Source organism: Ctenocephalides felis, unplaced genomic scaffold (genome assembly GCF_003426905.1).
Source record: "Ctenocephalides felis isolate EL2017-DRISC unplaced genomic scaffold, ASM342690v1 CF-g0.4_SCAFFOLD_01886, whole genome shotgun sequence".
Lineage (NCBI taxonomy): Eukaryota > Metazoa > Arthropoda > Insecta > Siphonaptera > Pulicidae > Ctenocephalides > Ctenocephalides felis.
Genome location: NW_020538040.1, coordinates 185,999,932 through 186,017,871, shown reverse-complemented (window position 1 = coordinate 186,017,871; position 17,940 = coordinate 185,999,932). Strand labels below are relative to the sequence as shown.

At 29.6% G+C, this 17,940-nt stretch overlaps 1 protein-coding gene across 1 annotated transcript in view; it reads right to left on the bottom strand.

Annotated features, from left to right (window-relative positions):
• The window catches only part of LOC113376406 (FERM and PDZ domain-containing protein 4), a 537,953-nt gene that overhangs the window by 212,907 nt on the left and 307,106 nt on the right, over positions 1 to 17,940 (bottom strand). The window lies entirely within an intron of this gene.

The following is a 17,940-nucleotide window of genomic DNA, read 5'->3' as shown; positions in this document are numbered from 1 at the left end:
AGAGAGGATTTATTACACATAATTGAAAACAAACGAACGCGTTAACTCGGAGTATTTTCTAAAAGCAAATTCTCACAATTCAATAATTATTATAATTGAACCAGTTTTTGTAGGACGTTAATAGTTTAGTATGTTCATTAACACCAAGTACTGTATCATTATACCAAGTAAATCATCTAATTTTAATTTTAACAAACGACTACACAACTACTCATTTTCTCAAACTATGATGAATTTTTAAAATTAAACTACTTGTCGTAAGGCCGTAATATTTCAGTAAGTTCTATAAGACCATGATATACATCGCCAAAGAAAGTTTCATAAAAATCGGCTTAAATTTTTTTTCAACAGTTAATTACAAGAAAACGGCCCGGCCGATCTTTACCAAAAACTAATCAGCACGATTCCCAACCAATATCTTTCGAACGGTTTTTGAATTTTCATAATCGATTCAGAATTGCGGGCTAAAACGTAGACGAAAAATTTTTAACTTTTCTGCTATTTATAAAGAAAAGTCTCGGCCGATCGGCGCACAAAACTCAGAAACGCTGGTCCTCATCGAGATACATAGAATGGCTTTTAAATTTTTGAAATCGGCCAAGCCGTTTTCGAGAAAACGTCGATTTACGGCAAAAAAATCTGTTCACATACACGCACACACACACACATGCACACACACACACATGCACACACACACATACTTTTTCCAAATTTGGTCGCACTCGATTCAGAATGGCTTGAAACGTCGAGAAAACATAAAATTAGCGAATCGGATTTTTTGATGAAAACGTAAACTTCTCCTTCAGGAAGTTAATAATAATTCGCGGCGTAATCCGAAACAGTATCACTTTTACAAAAAAAAACAAGGTGATTTGGTCTCCTCCAAAAAGTAAAAGGACCCATAAAATTTGAAATCCGTAACCTTATACGCGTACATAACATTTAATTATAACAAGGTAGTATAAGACAACAATATTTGCCATAAGCCTACAATTTCATGAGCAATTTACCGAGAACGGCAAAATACTTCCACCGCAATCTTTTTACAGAATACTTGAGCGATGTAATTAAATTCAAACTGTCAAATAACTCATTTAGGATTTCGTTGGTAAATTTTACGACCGCTTTAAAAAAAATCAATGGGCATTTAAAAAGGAAATAAAGTATGCAAACCTCTGTAATCACATACATTTTATTGGTTTAAGTATCGAATTGCTAATTTATTAATTAGCAGATTGTTTTGTATTAAAGTAAACTGCTTGAAAATCTTATTGTTGGAGTTTACGAGAGTGTTGCTGAATAATGCATTTGTTGGGAAAACGTCGGGAAATGCAGCACTTGGCGTATATTTAGACCGAGACATGAGAGATAGAACTCCAACATATGTGAAAGATAAATTATGTAAAAAAAATTAAGATTTCATTTTTTTTATATAAACTCTAATATAATATAGTCTTTCAAGTATAGTCTTCAAAATTTGTACCATTTCTCCTTTTAAATATCGGTACATGACAATGGGGCAGCCGCTTCACTTAATACCATACGCGCGCCTCTACCAATTCGAAATAAAAATAGAATATGGGCATTAGAATCTCTAAAAATAACAATATAACATTGAGTTCAAATGATGTTTTTATGGTTGACAAATTCCAGACAGAAATATAAAGAGTATATATGTATGGCTGACTTGACTCAATATCATTTATTCGATTCCACTGAGCTGTTGAATCGAGAGAGAAATTATTGGTAAAATTATTACTATATCTACTAACAATATTGTTGATAGAAATAGAAATAATATGCTAAAGGTAGGGTGCCATGGCGTGTTTTGTCGACTTTTAATTTTTTTATATTCTATTAGGGGAAAGCCCCATAACACCGGACGGCACCTAACGCGTGACACTCTATTTAACGAGTATTATTTAAGCAAATATATCAATATATATATCATTTCAAAATACAAGTGAAACGGGTACGTGGAGCACACAGGTACAGGGTCACGCGCCATGCCTCGCCTGTGACGCACACGGCCACGACGGGAGCAACCCTTTGTAATGTAGGCTTAATTTTGGTTCCATATGGACAAACGTTAACAAAATAATATTGGCACACGATGGCGCCAGTTTTAGAGCTTTTTTCTTCCATGCAATACTTCGCATTTGTAAATTTGCAGAAAATTGTATTTTCTTTATTACAACATTTAACAAATCTAATTTTCAGCAAGTTTCCATAAAATCGATATCTCTGGTCCTATTACTAAATGTAACATTTTTGGAATAAATTTCTCAATATGAGGTCAATTTTTTGCAGTAGTGTTTACAAAAAATACATAATATTGGATATTTCTATTATAATTTATTTAATCGACAAACAACATTTGTTTGGTTGGTCAGATTTCAAGTAGAAGCTGACCTAATCCATAAAACAACTGCAACTAATCTTCTACACATTAATTAGCATTGATGTAATTAACATTTTAAACGGTTTTATACATAATTGAGAAACTAGGATTTAATCAAGATATAATGCAAGTAATTTGTAAGCAATTAGTATGTTAAAGAACTTGTGCTCGTAAATTGATTGCAAAATGAAACAGTTGTAAATTAAAAAAAAAACATCTATTTACTTTATCCAAACATCAAGTCAATGCCAAGCTCAACAAGAAAACTAAAAAAGAAATCGCCTAATGATCTACCACATCCATCTATATAAAAATATTCTCAACTCAGAGTAGTTGATGCCCAGTTCCAGCCACAGTCATATTATAAGATTATTATTTCTATGTTTTGTAATTTTATTTTCTTAATATTCGGTTTATTGTTTGCATTTATATTTCTGTCCTCAGTCTTAAACAATTTTGTATTAAAAAACTAATAAAGTTTTGATTAAAAAAAAAGTATTACTTATTGGTATCTTCTTCATCTATTCAAACTTGATGGTCTGGTTATTCAAACCTTTATACCTTACGCTTTTATTGTTGATAAATTATTTCTTGTTTTCATTGGAATGATTCTTTTACACCTAGTACTTCCCACCAGTTGTTTTGAATATGTAAAAATTTTTGTTGCTATCATCTTCATTATTTTCCTCATTGGTGATAGTTTCTGTCTGGGTCTTTGTAAAATGTAAAGCTTCATTTGAATGTTTGTCATTTTTAATCTCGGAAGCGAAGATATGTTAATTATACGATATGTACATGAATATATTCCTCGATAAAAGATCTATGTGGCATATGTATTATATAATAATGTTTTACTATGATATTCCATCTGGTTAGCTCATGCGTGGGATGTGGGCGCCGTGTCCGCCGTGTAAGTCGTGTATCATTGTTCCGAAGAGACCGTATTATGCGAAAGAACTGTTATTGAAATTTTATAGAACAATAGATATTGTTTTAGAGCCAACGCTTACTTGCCTATGAAATAATATCAACAAAATCATTAAATGTACTTCCAACGTTTCAATATTTCAATGTATATACATATACATTATATACGCATCAACAATGCTTTACTTACTACTAATGAGAAATATAATCATTGTTTCGGCTGTATAATTATGATACACCCACGTCGAGATGAGTTTAAAGAAGATGATAAAAATATTTTTATATATAATGTACTTATATATAATTGCTATATTGTAGTTAAAGATTGTATCAACTTTTAAGTTGCGGTTGGAGTTATTATACTTAAAGAGTTATGGTTGTTTAAAATTTGTGTGGTAGATTCAAGATGCTCAATATTATAAATATGTATGTTAATATCTGATCTTCACAAATCTTTGAAATTATTGAAATGGAAAATATTTTTTAGGCAAGACAGATATTACAGATGTTCAAAGAATGAGATTATATCGCCAGCGAAAAAGTAAAAAAAATACAAGCAGTCAATGAATGTATGTTAATTTCAATTGCATGAAGTTCTTCAAACACAATTACATGATGAGTGAAGTTGCAAAAACAATATTGGTTTAGGCGTTGTTTAACATAATTCACTGTGTGAACGAATATTATAGAAGTTTAAGCAATTACCATCATTGTTTTTAAATATTATACATATTTTTAATGCTATTATAAATATATAATTTATAACTTATCATTATATAAATGTGTATAATGGTTGACACTAATAAATGTGTGTATCACAAGTGTTACCATATTACTAATAAACATTATTCAAAATTGTTATATGCTGTATTTACTTTTACTTAAATGCCATCTTGCACAGTAGCAAAAAAGTTTTACTTCAATCGCGTGTGAACCTTATGCGCACTCTTTTTTTTTATCTAACTTCATTTATTGTTAGAGATATTTTACAGCTATTTTTTGAAAATATTACCGTAGAAATAGCCTTGAATACAAAATTGGGTTGGCCACTTTAAATGGCAATTTAAATTTCATAAGAGTAATGGATTCAACAATATGAGAGTCCTAATGATTGAAGTATTTATAGCAAATTATTTTTCATACATACAAACATATATTTGCTTATTTTCACTTCTATTTGCATAATTTGTTAATAGTGTCAGTACTTTATTTATATACCAGATGCTTTTTTAATTTAGTTATAACGTGACTGAATCTCTGTTTCAGAAAACAAAATTATAAAAAACACAAACTCTGTGTGGATCAAAGACGGAGGGATCTACGTACGGCAAATTATAAATATTTATGGAATATTGAAATGTGGTACTGTAAAATATTCTAGAAAATAAAATGATACGACAAAGACACAAATGAAAAACAAGACTTAGATGGAAAGAACACCTGATGAATAAAACTAGAAAAATGGAAAGATGGAAAGGACTCGTAAAAAAAAAGAGTGCGCGTAAGGATAACACGCGATTGAAGTAAAATTCATTTGCTATTGTACACGATGGCATTCAAGTAAAAATAAATACACCATAGAACAATGTTTATTAGTAATATGGTAATACTCGTGATGCACACACTTACTAGTGACAATCATTATACACATTTATATAATGATACATTATAAATTATATATTTATAATAGCATTAAAATATGTATAATATTTGAAAAGAACAAATGTAATTAAAGTCATACTTCAAATATGACATGATCGGTTTGTCATTGTAATTAGCATTTAGAAATGAACCTTCATCAGAGATATAAAGTAATTGCTGATTAATAAATTCTATAATATTCCTTCACACGGTGGATTATATTAAACAACGCCTAAACAAATATTGTTTTCGCAACTTATATGATCATATAATTGTGTTTGAAGAACTTCATGTAATTAAAATTAACATACATTCATTGACTGCTTGTATTTTTTTTACTTTTTCTTTACTTGATATAATCTCATTCTTTGAACATCTGTAATATCTGTTTTGCATAAAAAATATTCTCCATTTTAATAACTTCAAAGATTTGTAGAAACTACGAATAATATAGAAATGATGTAGAAATAAACTTACGTTTAGAACAAGGCCCAAATGTTTAATTTGATTTATTATTTTTAAGGATACCGGCACGCATACAACGTTGATGCTGGTACGCAACAAATACAGATCTCTAGTCACATACACAACGGCTAATCACAATTGACCCGTATAGAAATGATATCCTCGTTGCATTTGTACGGATTTACACGGATTTTACCTAGACGCGCCTAAAGAGGTTTTACTTCGAAAATGCAGATGTTTTTCTCAAATAGTTTATTTGCAGATAAAATAATGCATTTAATTTCGCACCTGTAATTAGCCAAATTTCGCAATCGCCATGCAACAAAAAACTTTCTTTTTCGGCGATGTCGAGAAAAAGATCTCATCGCAACAAAATAAAAACGCCGACAGCAAAAACTCATCGAGAGAAAAAATGACGAAAAACATAAACGATATATGCTTCTATGTAGCGAAACCTATTATCTTGAACAAGAATATAAGTTGCTTCCGTTTTCGTTCCCATGAACGTAATATTTTTCTCATAGTAGACAATGATGATGCTTTCGAAAGTAAAAGTCATTCGAAAGAGTTTGAGCCCGTCATAGACCTACATGCGTGGGTAATGGAATAATGCGCTAACGGCCCGGGAATGTGGTTAAGTGGATTGTACCATCGATGGGATCGGGATCGGGATCGTATTTGGCAATCATTGAGGTAAACTAGTGGTGTATTGGATTGTGGCTTTCGAGGAATTACCCACATTACTAACGTAATGGATAGTATTGAACGTTCTACACAAGGATATCAAAAGACCAATTCTCGGACAACATAGAAATGTTATGTTACGAGTCTATTTTTGTATAAGTTGGTAGTCACAAACTGCCAAAAAGCTACGTCTTGGTTGAAAGTTCAATCGAGCGTTTATTTTGGGCCAATTCTTGGATAACATAAAAATGTAGTGCTTTGTTAACAGTTTGATCTAGCGTTTCCTTCATAAAACCTAACCTCCAAAATGCACAAATGTTAAACAACAATTTTATCACGAGTGCAACTTTCTGATGTCACTTTGATAACACATACGTAAAGTCTGACCATAGTTAAAATTCTGACTAATTGGAGGTTAGGTTTTATATGTGAAACATCAGATATTTTTGACAAATCTTGACTACCAACTCGTGCAATTATAGACCCGAACATAACATTTCTACAGGGTGCGCCATCAATATGTGGTCAATAGAAACATTGAATAATAACTTTGAAGAATAATAACTCGAGCCTAGGTGGAAAAAATTGTAATGCTTTCAATTCGATAATAAAAAATTTAACAAAGTTCATTGAAAATTGTTCAAGTTATTCAACATTTTCGTTGGCCACATATAAATGGCGCACCCTGTATGTTATCCGAGAATCAGCAAATTTTAGGAAATGACCCAATGAAAGCATATTTTTTACTTCACAAATTATCAATGCAATAATATGCTAACGAATCGAAATTGTATTTAGTGATTGTTGGCATAAACTACGAGTAAGTGGTATGTTGCCTCGAGGCAAGTTGGATGATCTTCCAAAAGGTAAAATAATTGACTTCAATAAGATGTCAATGTATTAATTTATGAGCGACTCTGTTTATTAAGACTAGAAACTCTATGGCCAAGCAAATTTCAATTAAAATTACCAAAAAAAATTTCAACAATTAATTATAAGGTAAGACGGGGCATAACGATCCAATTTGACTTTCAGTAACTATACTGTCTAAAACTACATCTACGTACTCGTAACTACCAACTACATCACAATACATAACAAGTATCAAACAACTATCGTACTATGTTCAGTAAAATTCCCAGTTAATTCCTAATTATAAAAATGAGTTTTATCACTAATTTTCTAAAATTTGCCATAGGTGCCTTTTTCCCCCATAGACGGAGCAAAAAAAGGGACAGTCAGGGGCAAACAGAACTGCTGTCTTATTTTTAATTTTAAAAGAATTTTACGCAATAATGACAACATTACTTTACTAATGCAAAATATAAATTTCATGGACACATTTTTCACAAATATCACACTGTATACAACCTTGATCTAGTATTAGTTGGAATTACTATTTATTTTATTTATTTCTTGTAAAATTGCATTTTACTTAACTTTTTCGTTTACTAGTTTCTTAGTGTTTACATCTTTGCAAAAGTAAAGGTTCAGTTGGTCCTTTTTACCCCACTCAAATGCAAGCTTTTATAAAGATTATATATAAACATCTGATGAATTTAACCCAAAAATAATAATACATCCTATAAAATAAACAACGTAGACGTGGAAATTATATTAAGGTCTTGTACACTAAACAACAGTGCTCACAACGAAAAAAACACCAACAAAAATATTTTTTTTATGAATAGTGATACATGCTGTTTATCTCCTGGTAACGTTATCGTAAGAATTTAGATAATGGTTAGATACATATCTTTTGGCCTCTACTTTAAAATAGTATCGTTGAAAAAATTTATATTATACTTATTTTTGACGTAGTGGTGGTTGACTTTTTTACCAGTGGTTCTTTAAGTCTAGCTCTACCCTATATATTAATATTATAAACATTTGTGAGTTTACAATTAATATAGTTAATTAAAAAGTTCTAGGTACCTCACATCCAAATATTCTCGAAAGCTCTAAGCTCATACATTTGGAATACCCACAAATAAAATTTATACGAAAGCCGAGCGAGTTGATTTTCCTTTATGAATATTAAGCAGTTAACGACACCTAATAAAAGTAGGCTTGACGAGAATATCAACTTGACTTTCCTAATTCGTTCGCCCATAAAACGCAGATTCATGTTGGCATTTATTCGACTATATCACTGAGGATAAGTAATTTACTACATGATTCACGCCTAACGTCTTCTAGTGTGCTATAAAATGCTTAGAAAAAGGACGAGAAGGTTATAATGAAAGTAATTGAAAATTATAACGAAAATTTTGATCATGAGGAAACACTCGTAGAAAAGTATAAAAAGTAATAAGTACCAATATTTTAAAAATTATTTTTTTACTGAAATTATGAATAGCAGCAATCAAAGTACTATCTTGAAAGCTCTATGGAAAAAACATTAAAAAAATGTATAAAGACTAACAAAAAATTTGTTTATATTTTATTATGTAATAAGTGCAAATAAATAAATAAATAATGAAAAAAATATATAGAAATGACTGCAGTAAGTGAATTTCTAGTTAAAGCTGAGACCAACATTTAAAAATAGGAATAATAATAAATCAGAACAATTTTTGTTTCAAGTGTCATGTGAAAAATTTGAAGTTGCTATTTTAATCGCAGGCTCATAAACCGGCTAATTTCAATTAAAAATATTAATAAAAAATGTTACTTTACTGGCCTATCATTCACTTTTACTAGTTATTATTTACGAAAATAATATGATGACGATTGTATTGCAAAATATTTAAAAAATCTGCTCTCAATAGGCATCTTGCCTAAAAATCAAAGATTATGTTTTCAACTAGTCTTAAGAAAATAAATTATGGTATATTGTTGAAAAAGAGCTTAAAAATCAATGCAAATTTATCATTAAAGAAACTTTCCCCAAACCACTAACAAAAAATAAGATATACCAAATGGGAGAAAAAGTCCAAAATATAAAAATAATAGATTTTTTTCTGCAAATTAGGATACCTATTTCTGGTTAATCAATAAAAAACATATATGAAACAATTCTAGGTGAAACTAGTAACTTATCTTAAAATTGTTAGCCCAAAGCGTCAAAAACTAAAATTGAAAACAAGTGACAACATAAGAGTAAATATAAAAAAAAATTATCAGAATCTACACATAAATTTTGTGTAACTATCAAAAAGTCAAGAAAAACTACTTTTTTGAACACTAGAAGAATTTAAAAAAAATAAAACAAAATTCAGCAAATTACAGTTAGTATTTTTCCCTATATAGAATTGTATCAAAATTTTAAAGTAACATAATTTTGAATTATAGATATACTTAAAATTTGTAAAAAAATTGTATATACATACATATTATATATATACACGTGTCCCAGACCTTGACGTCAAGCCGAATCGTAATAGTATGTACCTTAACTGTCTTGAAAAAAAAATTAAAGAAAACTAGCTTTAAGCGGAATTCTGTCTTAGGGCAATTAGGGCATCGTGCCTTAAGGCAAATTGGTGGAACTTCCCGTACCGCAATTCAAAATTCGAGTAATTAAAAATGATCAATAATAATATCAATAAAAGTTGATCAATGATTTGAAACTTTTAATAGAATTTTGAACCATATTAAATCATTCTATCTTAAATCATTTATTTTGAAATATTTTGGAAACTCTGAACTTTTTTTCAAAGCAATCGTATTGCTTTAACTGCATAAAGACGAAAAATCTCTATAAAATATCTGATAATTTGATGTATACGTATAATGTTCATTTTTGACCGCCAAATGGCTCATTTTTTTTACTTTTTTCTCCATATCTTTAAAGTCGTTGGACCTGCCTTTCCAAAAATTTGAACAGTTCTTCATTTAGTCAATACAAATAAAATTTTTCGCTCCGTTCTCTTAAAAGCGGAGTTACCGTTTTCGGCACTTTTTGCCCCGTATCTTCGGAACGGCTAGACCTGCCTCCGCCAAAAACCAATCAGCACGTTTCCTTATCAATGCAAATCGAATGTTTTTTGAATTATTCAAATCGGTTGATCCGTGTTCCCGAAATCGTCGACGAAAATTTGTATCCGAACATACATACATACACGCACACACACATACATTCATTTTTTCTAAGGTATGCCAAAATGTTCAGAAGGTTTTGAAACATAACTTAAAAACTTAAAACTTAAAAGCTCATAATTTACAAACAACGAGAGATATTTTTTTTCTCTTTTTCGCGCCCTCTTTTGGTTGAAACACCCTGTGTATATATTTAAAGTACAAATCTGTTAATACGATTGTTAATGCGGTTTCTCGCATAATACGCCACTTTACGCCATTTTGTCCCTACTTGCAAATTACGCTTTCTCACACAAGTCGCGCTTTTGGTTTTTAGACCGGTTCCTGGGAAATCTTAACCCGGTTTTACTGTATATAGATATATAACAATTAATATATGCTTATTTTAATTGAAAAATCTCGTATAATCCTGCAATGTTTTTATTTAATTACAAATTAGACACCTAGATCGAGGAGATTGACGATTGAAATCCGTACCTTCAATCACGCAAAATAAGATTGTAACAATCACGTACGAATTGTTGGAATAACGAACAAGGATAATCCAATTTAGCAATGTATTTGCATATTCAAACGAGCCTCGCAATAAGCCCTTTCAATCTTTGTGCACGTGCGCGGCGCGATAACATTTTATTTGAAATCCGTAATGTGTGTGTTCGGAATCCGAATATATTTTTCATTGGCTCTGCTGCTGCGGTGCACCATCGAGATCAATTCAGATTTTTTCTTATTCAATATGCGAGAAAATACTGAAAACATATGCAAACATTAAAGGAGACGATGTCTTCTTGTAGCGAACGAAGGACGAAGGACGAAGGACGACACATCGACGGGGGAATCTTTGAATACACATCATGTTTCAGAGCTTTCTGGAAAAATTAAATACGCATCTGGTATTGGGTCACTACATTAAATTCTTGTATTAAACCTGTACGCGAATACCTGAGATAGATGAGAGACGAGTTTTATAAAACTTCATACAATCCACAAAGTTTTTGAAGTAAAACTTCTTTATGCGCGACTAAGGTATAAATCCGTACAAATGCAATGGAAGTGCGTTACGGCAGATAAGATAAGAGTCGAGTGCTAATGATTCGTCATTCGCTCTCGATGATATCATTTCTATACGGGTCGATTGTGATTAGCTGTCGTTGTATGCGTACCGATATCAACAAGGAAATCGGCATAGATAAACATTTTAAAGTTTCATCGTAGTACAAATCTTGATTTAATGAAAAATGCCTGAATCAGAAGAATATTTTGCCCTGTTGCTTGAAAATAATAAAACAAATTAAACATTTGTGTCGAAAACTAAACGTAAGTTTGTTGATTAGAAATTATTTCTATATTATTCGTAGTTTCTATAAATCTTTGAAGTTATTAAAATGGAAAATACTTTTTAGACAAGTCAGATATTACAGCTGTTCAAAAAATGAGATTATATCGCAAAAAAGTAAAAAAGAAAATACAAGCAGTCAATGAATGTATCTTAATTTAAATTACATGAAGTTCTTCAAACACAATCACATGATGAGTGAAGTTGCAGAAACAATATTTGTTTAGGCATTGTTTATCATAATCCACTGTGTGAACGAATATTATAGAAGTTATTAATCAGCAATTACTTCATTTCCCTAATGAAGGTTCATTTCTAAATGCTAATTACAATGACAAATCGATCATGTAATATTTGAAGTATGACTTTAATTACATTATTGTTTATAAATATTATACATAATTTTAATGCTATTATAAATATATAATTTATAATTTATCATTATATAAATGTGTATATTGGTTGATACTAATAAATATGTGCATCACGGGTGTTACCATATTACTAATAAACATTATTCAAAATTGTTATATGATGTATTTATTTTTACTTAAATGCCATCTTGTACAGTAGCAAATAAGTTTCACTTCAATCGCGTGTAAACCCTACGCGCACTCTTTTTTTTGGTTTTTTCAACTCCCCATAGGGTAAATTATAGTAATCGCAAAAAAATCTAAAATGAAAATTTTTCTATATTTTTACGTTTCAAAGATTTCTGAACATTTTGGCATAACTTAGAAAACAATGTATAATAAATTAATGTATGTGTGTGTATGTGACGATTTTGGGAACACGATTCAACTGATTTGAATGATTCAAAAAAACAATCGATTCCTATTGATGAGGAGACGTGCCGATTTGTTTTTGAACAAGGCAGGTCTAGCTGTTTCGGAGATATCAAAAAATCGAAAATGGTCGAAAATGGTAATTCAGTTTTTAAAAGAATGGAGTGTCCCCGATTTCAATAATTCAAAAAGCACTTGTAATGACAAAATAAAGAACTGATTAAATTTTTGGGAAAGCAGGTCTAGCGGTTTTGGAGATCGAGTAAAAAAATGCAATTTGGCGGTCAAAAATGATCATTAGACATATGCACAGCAAATTATCAGATATTTTAAAGGAATTTTAAAAATAAGCATAAATTTTGTTTACATTGTTATGGGTTCCGTAATATTGTTCGTCCGTTAGACTGCGATGCGGCGCTTACGCGCTTTGATGTTTCGTCTTAATGCTTTGAAAAAAAGTTCCAAATTTCCAAAATATTTTAAAACATAAAATTTAATGTAGTAGAGGAAAACAGAAAGAACGACAACAGAAACTTTTCCAAGGTCAGCATAAAATGTAACCCTTTGTATATCAGAGTTAATTTATTAGCATACACATGTACACATTCAATTATATTCATACAAATCCTTGGAAAAAGGTAGAGGAATAAATAGAAGTAATAAACGAGAATTAATTACTAACAATAACCTCTACATGTAGTGCGTATGAAGTCTGGGCAAACAAATAGAATTTTTCCAGTCAAAGGCATACGCAACGAATAGTGTAATATATATATATATATAAATACACATATAAACATTTATATTAAATTTTCAGAGAAAAATGGAAAAGTCTTCAAAATAACAAAACACAAAATTAATGCACATTTTTTGCTTTTAAATTAAAAATCACGTAATAAAATCTAAACACAGAATAATCTAATTACTACTTAAATTCTTTAGTTCTTTGATGTACATACCTAAAACTCAAAGTATCACAAATTAAAATGTTCAGTGAATATGCACTTTAATTGTTCATGAGTACTTTAATATATTTTTAATTTCAATACTTCAGATTGTAAATTCGGTCTATTAAAAGTGTATGAATGTGAAATAAAAATGCTGTTTGTTTTTAAACAATATCCTTATACATCCTATGTTTAGAGGTTTAAATAAATATCTAATTAGTGGTGCATGGCATCGCGCCTTAACGGACATTGCTGGAACTTCCTACACCGTAATTCAAAATTTTTAAAAGCTCAGGGAAGAGAAATTAGATTTTTATTGAGAATATTCAATTTTATGAACATTTAAAAAATATGAATATTAAAAAAAAATCTCTATTTGAAAATACTGATATCCTTTGCAGACTTAGAAATTTTTTGAAAACTAAAATTTTTAGATTTTGATTGTTTAATTTTGAAATTTCTTGAAGGTGTATGATACCTATTAAAATTACTAAATTTCTGATTTTCAACCGCCAAGTGTCATTTTTTAGAACTCTTTTTTCTAGATCTCCAAAACCGCTGAACCTGCCTTTGCAAAAAATTAATTCTTCATTACGTCGATACAAGCGGAATGATTTTTGAATCATTCAAATCGGTTGCTCCGTTCTCTCAAAAACTTCTTTCCTCATTTCATTCATTTTCTGCACTCTTTACTACGTTTCTCCGAAATGGCTACACCTGCCTTTGCCAAAAGCTAATCAATGTTTAGAATAATTCAAATCGGTTGAAAAGTCAACAAAAATTGTATCCGTACATTCATATATACATACATACATACTACATACACTCACACACACACATACAATTTTTTTTGAAGTATGCCAAAATGTTCAGAAACCTCTAAAACGTGAAGATATGCAAAAATGATCATTTTTAACTTTTACTTTATAAAAGTAAAATTATCTATATAAACTTATAGACTTATATATTTCTTTAAACGATTCAATAGAATTATTTTTGATAATCACATCTTTTAAAAATTATGGATGGTGCGAAAGAAAGGTAATTCCATTTTTATACAATTTTAAACAATTGGTGATAGGTTATAAAAACCAACTACAAACAGGTATTGACAGAGACTTAAATTTTAAGGTCAGAATTAGGTAAAATTCATCAAATCTCAACAATCACGTGGTAGTGCATCAATATTATAAAATAAAAATTTTACAAACAAATTTCAGTTCTGACATTTTGATAAGCACAAATTTTACAACTACTGATTCGTTATTATCTAATTTTGAAAGCATTTTCATTCAAATTCAAAAATATTTCAATACCTAAAAGACAAATAAAATGTATATATAAAAAATGAAGTTTTTTTTATAATCTCTTATACCAGAAGAAATGAAAATAATGTCAATAAAAAAAAAAAAAATAAATAAATAAAAACTGCTTCTTACTTTCTGTATTTAAAAGAATTGCAAATACAATAACATATTTCATATTCATTTAGAATTATAATTAGGGAAAACGATAAAGTTTATGAAAAACAAAAGGCGTCACGTTCGCGTATTAAATTTTGAGATAAAAATTTCTTTTATACCACTAACAAATGAAAGTTTTAATGGGGAATGCTTTTACTTTGATTTCATTAAGGGACGTCGTTATGAAGGCATTCAGTTTATGCACAAAATTTAATATGTGTAGTTAACCGCATTCTCTTTGAAAGAAGGTCTTTTCGTATTACGCGGTCATTTCGGCATTAAATCTTTTTAACGACTTTGGTGTCGGATTTTTGCAGTTACAAGAATTTCATTTCGCATCAATGACTTTACCACACGAATACGTGGAATTATTTTATAATTGTGGATGGGCATAAAATATAATTAATTATGAAATAATAAATTGAACGTTTTTTAACGTCTACATTCCAGAAATTGTCGAGATTGTTTGATTAATTTTCATTCCCTGTTGCGAGATTACTGAATTGTTGTACAATTTTATGATGTCAAAAAATAATCATCTGTATTATAAATTATAACAGTAATTATACTGATGCAATAAAGTTAAACTAAGTTAAACAGTTAAGGCAAATATAGGATTTTAGAAATAACGCAACGAGTTATATAGGATTAAATTATAAAGTTCAGAACCAATTTACGAGACTGCTCTAAAGTTTTAATAATTAGTGAAAATTGTAGATTTAAAAAATATCTGAAAAGCTTTATTATCAAGTTTCATAAACTTCCCGACATGTGTATATAATTGGGGTAATGAACTAGTGGTAATCGTGCTTAAGGCAAATTGCTGGAACTTCCCGTATTAAAAATTGAAATTTTGAACATTTTGAAAGCTTTGAAAAAAATAGATTTCTGAAAATTTGGAAATTTTTGAAAAAAATTGATATTTTCGAAAAATTTGAATTTGTTTTTTTTAATTTTGAAACCGTTTGAAAATTTTGAACTTTTTGCAAAGCAGTCGTGCTGTTTTAACTGCGTAGATACAAAATACCAAGAGCGCAAAAAATCTAATTTTTCCAAAATTTTCAAAGTTGTTTAAACTTTTAAAAATTTTAAATTACGGTACGGAAAATTCCTGAAATTGGCCTTAGGGGGCGTACTTTATAATCACATGAGGCTTTTAGGGCGAGGGGGATTTGACAAAAAATCACAAAATGTCACGTGGGGCAGGAAGGTGTTTAGTCTAGTTAGATTTCACGTGTACTTATTTTTTGCCTGTAATTAAAGAAAATCTGAACATTTTCAAAAAAAAAAAATCAATTTGAATTTTGAAAAATTCTTTCGAAAAATTTTACGCATTTAAAAACACACGTAATTTTTGTTGAGGCAGGAGGGGGGGTTGATTTTAAAAATCACGACGTCTCAGCAGGGGAAAGGAGAGCGTCCAAAAATATAAAAAATCAATCACGTGATTAATGGTCGCCCTCATAAGGCAACAGTAGCTGATTTTCAAATGCTGTAGCATACAAATCTGCGGCCTCAAAAATTTTTGACAATTTCTGATATATGCATAAATTTATATATGAAATATATATATATATATATATATATATATATATATATAAATATATATATATATATTTCCGCCTCGGTTCTGAAGAGATGTAAGCTGTGCGATATAACAAAGCAATTTGCATCCAGCGCAAACGTGCAATATGTGCAAATCATTGCAGTAATTATTCACGTATCATTGGAGCAATCAAACGCAGCAATATACATCGATATTGCGTCAAAATCATACCTACATTCGGCTATATACGGTTTTTCTGACGTATGTTACTTGAAACAATTAAATTTCTATAATTGTCATTAATAAATCATGAGTTAATAGGATTTCCTACATTTTATAATAATAAGCATTTATTATGATTTTTTATGTTTTTAACTCCCCGTGGGCAATTAATCGCAAAAAAAATCTAAAATGAAGATTTTTGTATATGTTCACGTTTAAAAGACTTCTGAACATTTTGGCATACCTTTAAAAAAATGAATATGTTTGCGTGTGTGTAGTATGTATGTATGTATGTATGTATGTATGCATGTATGTGCGGATAAACATTTTCATCTACAATTTCGAGATTCAAGATTTAAATCTTATTGCTCAGGAGACGTGCTAATTAGTTTTTGGCAAAGGCAGGTCAAGCCGTTTCGAAGACGGGACAAAAATTGCATGAAGTGGCAAATCAGTTTTTGTGAGAACGGAATATCAGGATTAGATGATTCATAAAACATTTTACTTGTATTGACGGAGTGAAAAAGCTAAATTTTTGGAAAAGCAAGTCCAGAAGTTTCAGAAATTCAGAAAAGAAGTTAAAAAATTACAATTTGGCGGTCAAAAATGATTATTTGATATGCATATCAAATTGTCAAATTAAAAAAAATTAAATTATGGTGCAGGAAGTTCCAGCAATTTGTTTTAAGGCATGATGCCATGCAACACTACTTAAATTTAAACGGAGTTTAAAAAACTTGATAGAAATAATTTTTATTATTTATAAAATATATAAATGTAAAGCCGCTTAAGAAACCGTACATTTATAAAAAAAAATTTGAAACATTAAATGTAATATGTGTGTAATTCAGAATAAAAAATATTCTGGAAAAAATTTAATTTTTATTTATAAATCTAACAAAAATTAATGTAATTTCTACTTTTAAAAAAATATAATATATCATTAAATATACCGAGTTTATATTTACTTACATCCGAGAAAAAAATATTATTTAATATTGCATAATTTCTAAGATGCGCAAATCTTCAGCTAATTAATGTCGCATTAAAACCCATTTAGCATCATTTATTAATGCATTTACAAGACGATTACATCACTTGTTTTTCTATACTAAGAACGTGATGCATTTGTTGCATTTCTATAAATATTTTACAATTATGTTTATACAAGTTAACCAGCTTGAGTCATATATTTATTTCGAAAAGTCGGTTGTTTTATAACTTGATTTCCAACAACGCAATTCGACAGATGGGAATATATTTTCTCTATAAGGTTTATGAGTTGACGGAAGTGTGGTATTTGCTTAAAACATTAAACAGTCAACGTTTGCTTTTCGCTTCCTGTAAAATCGAATCTCAATTTGATAACTTTGATCTAATTAGGCAAAGATTGATCAATATCGCTTAGTAATTAGATTTAAATCATCAAATTAATCACTTTGTTGGTTTAGAGATCATATTGAGAAAAATCAAATTTAATTT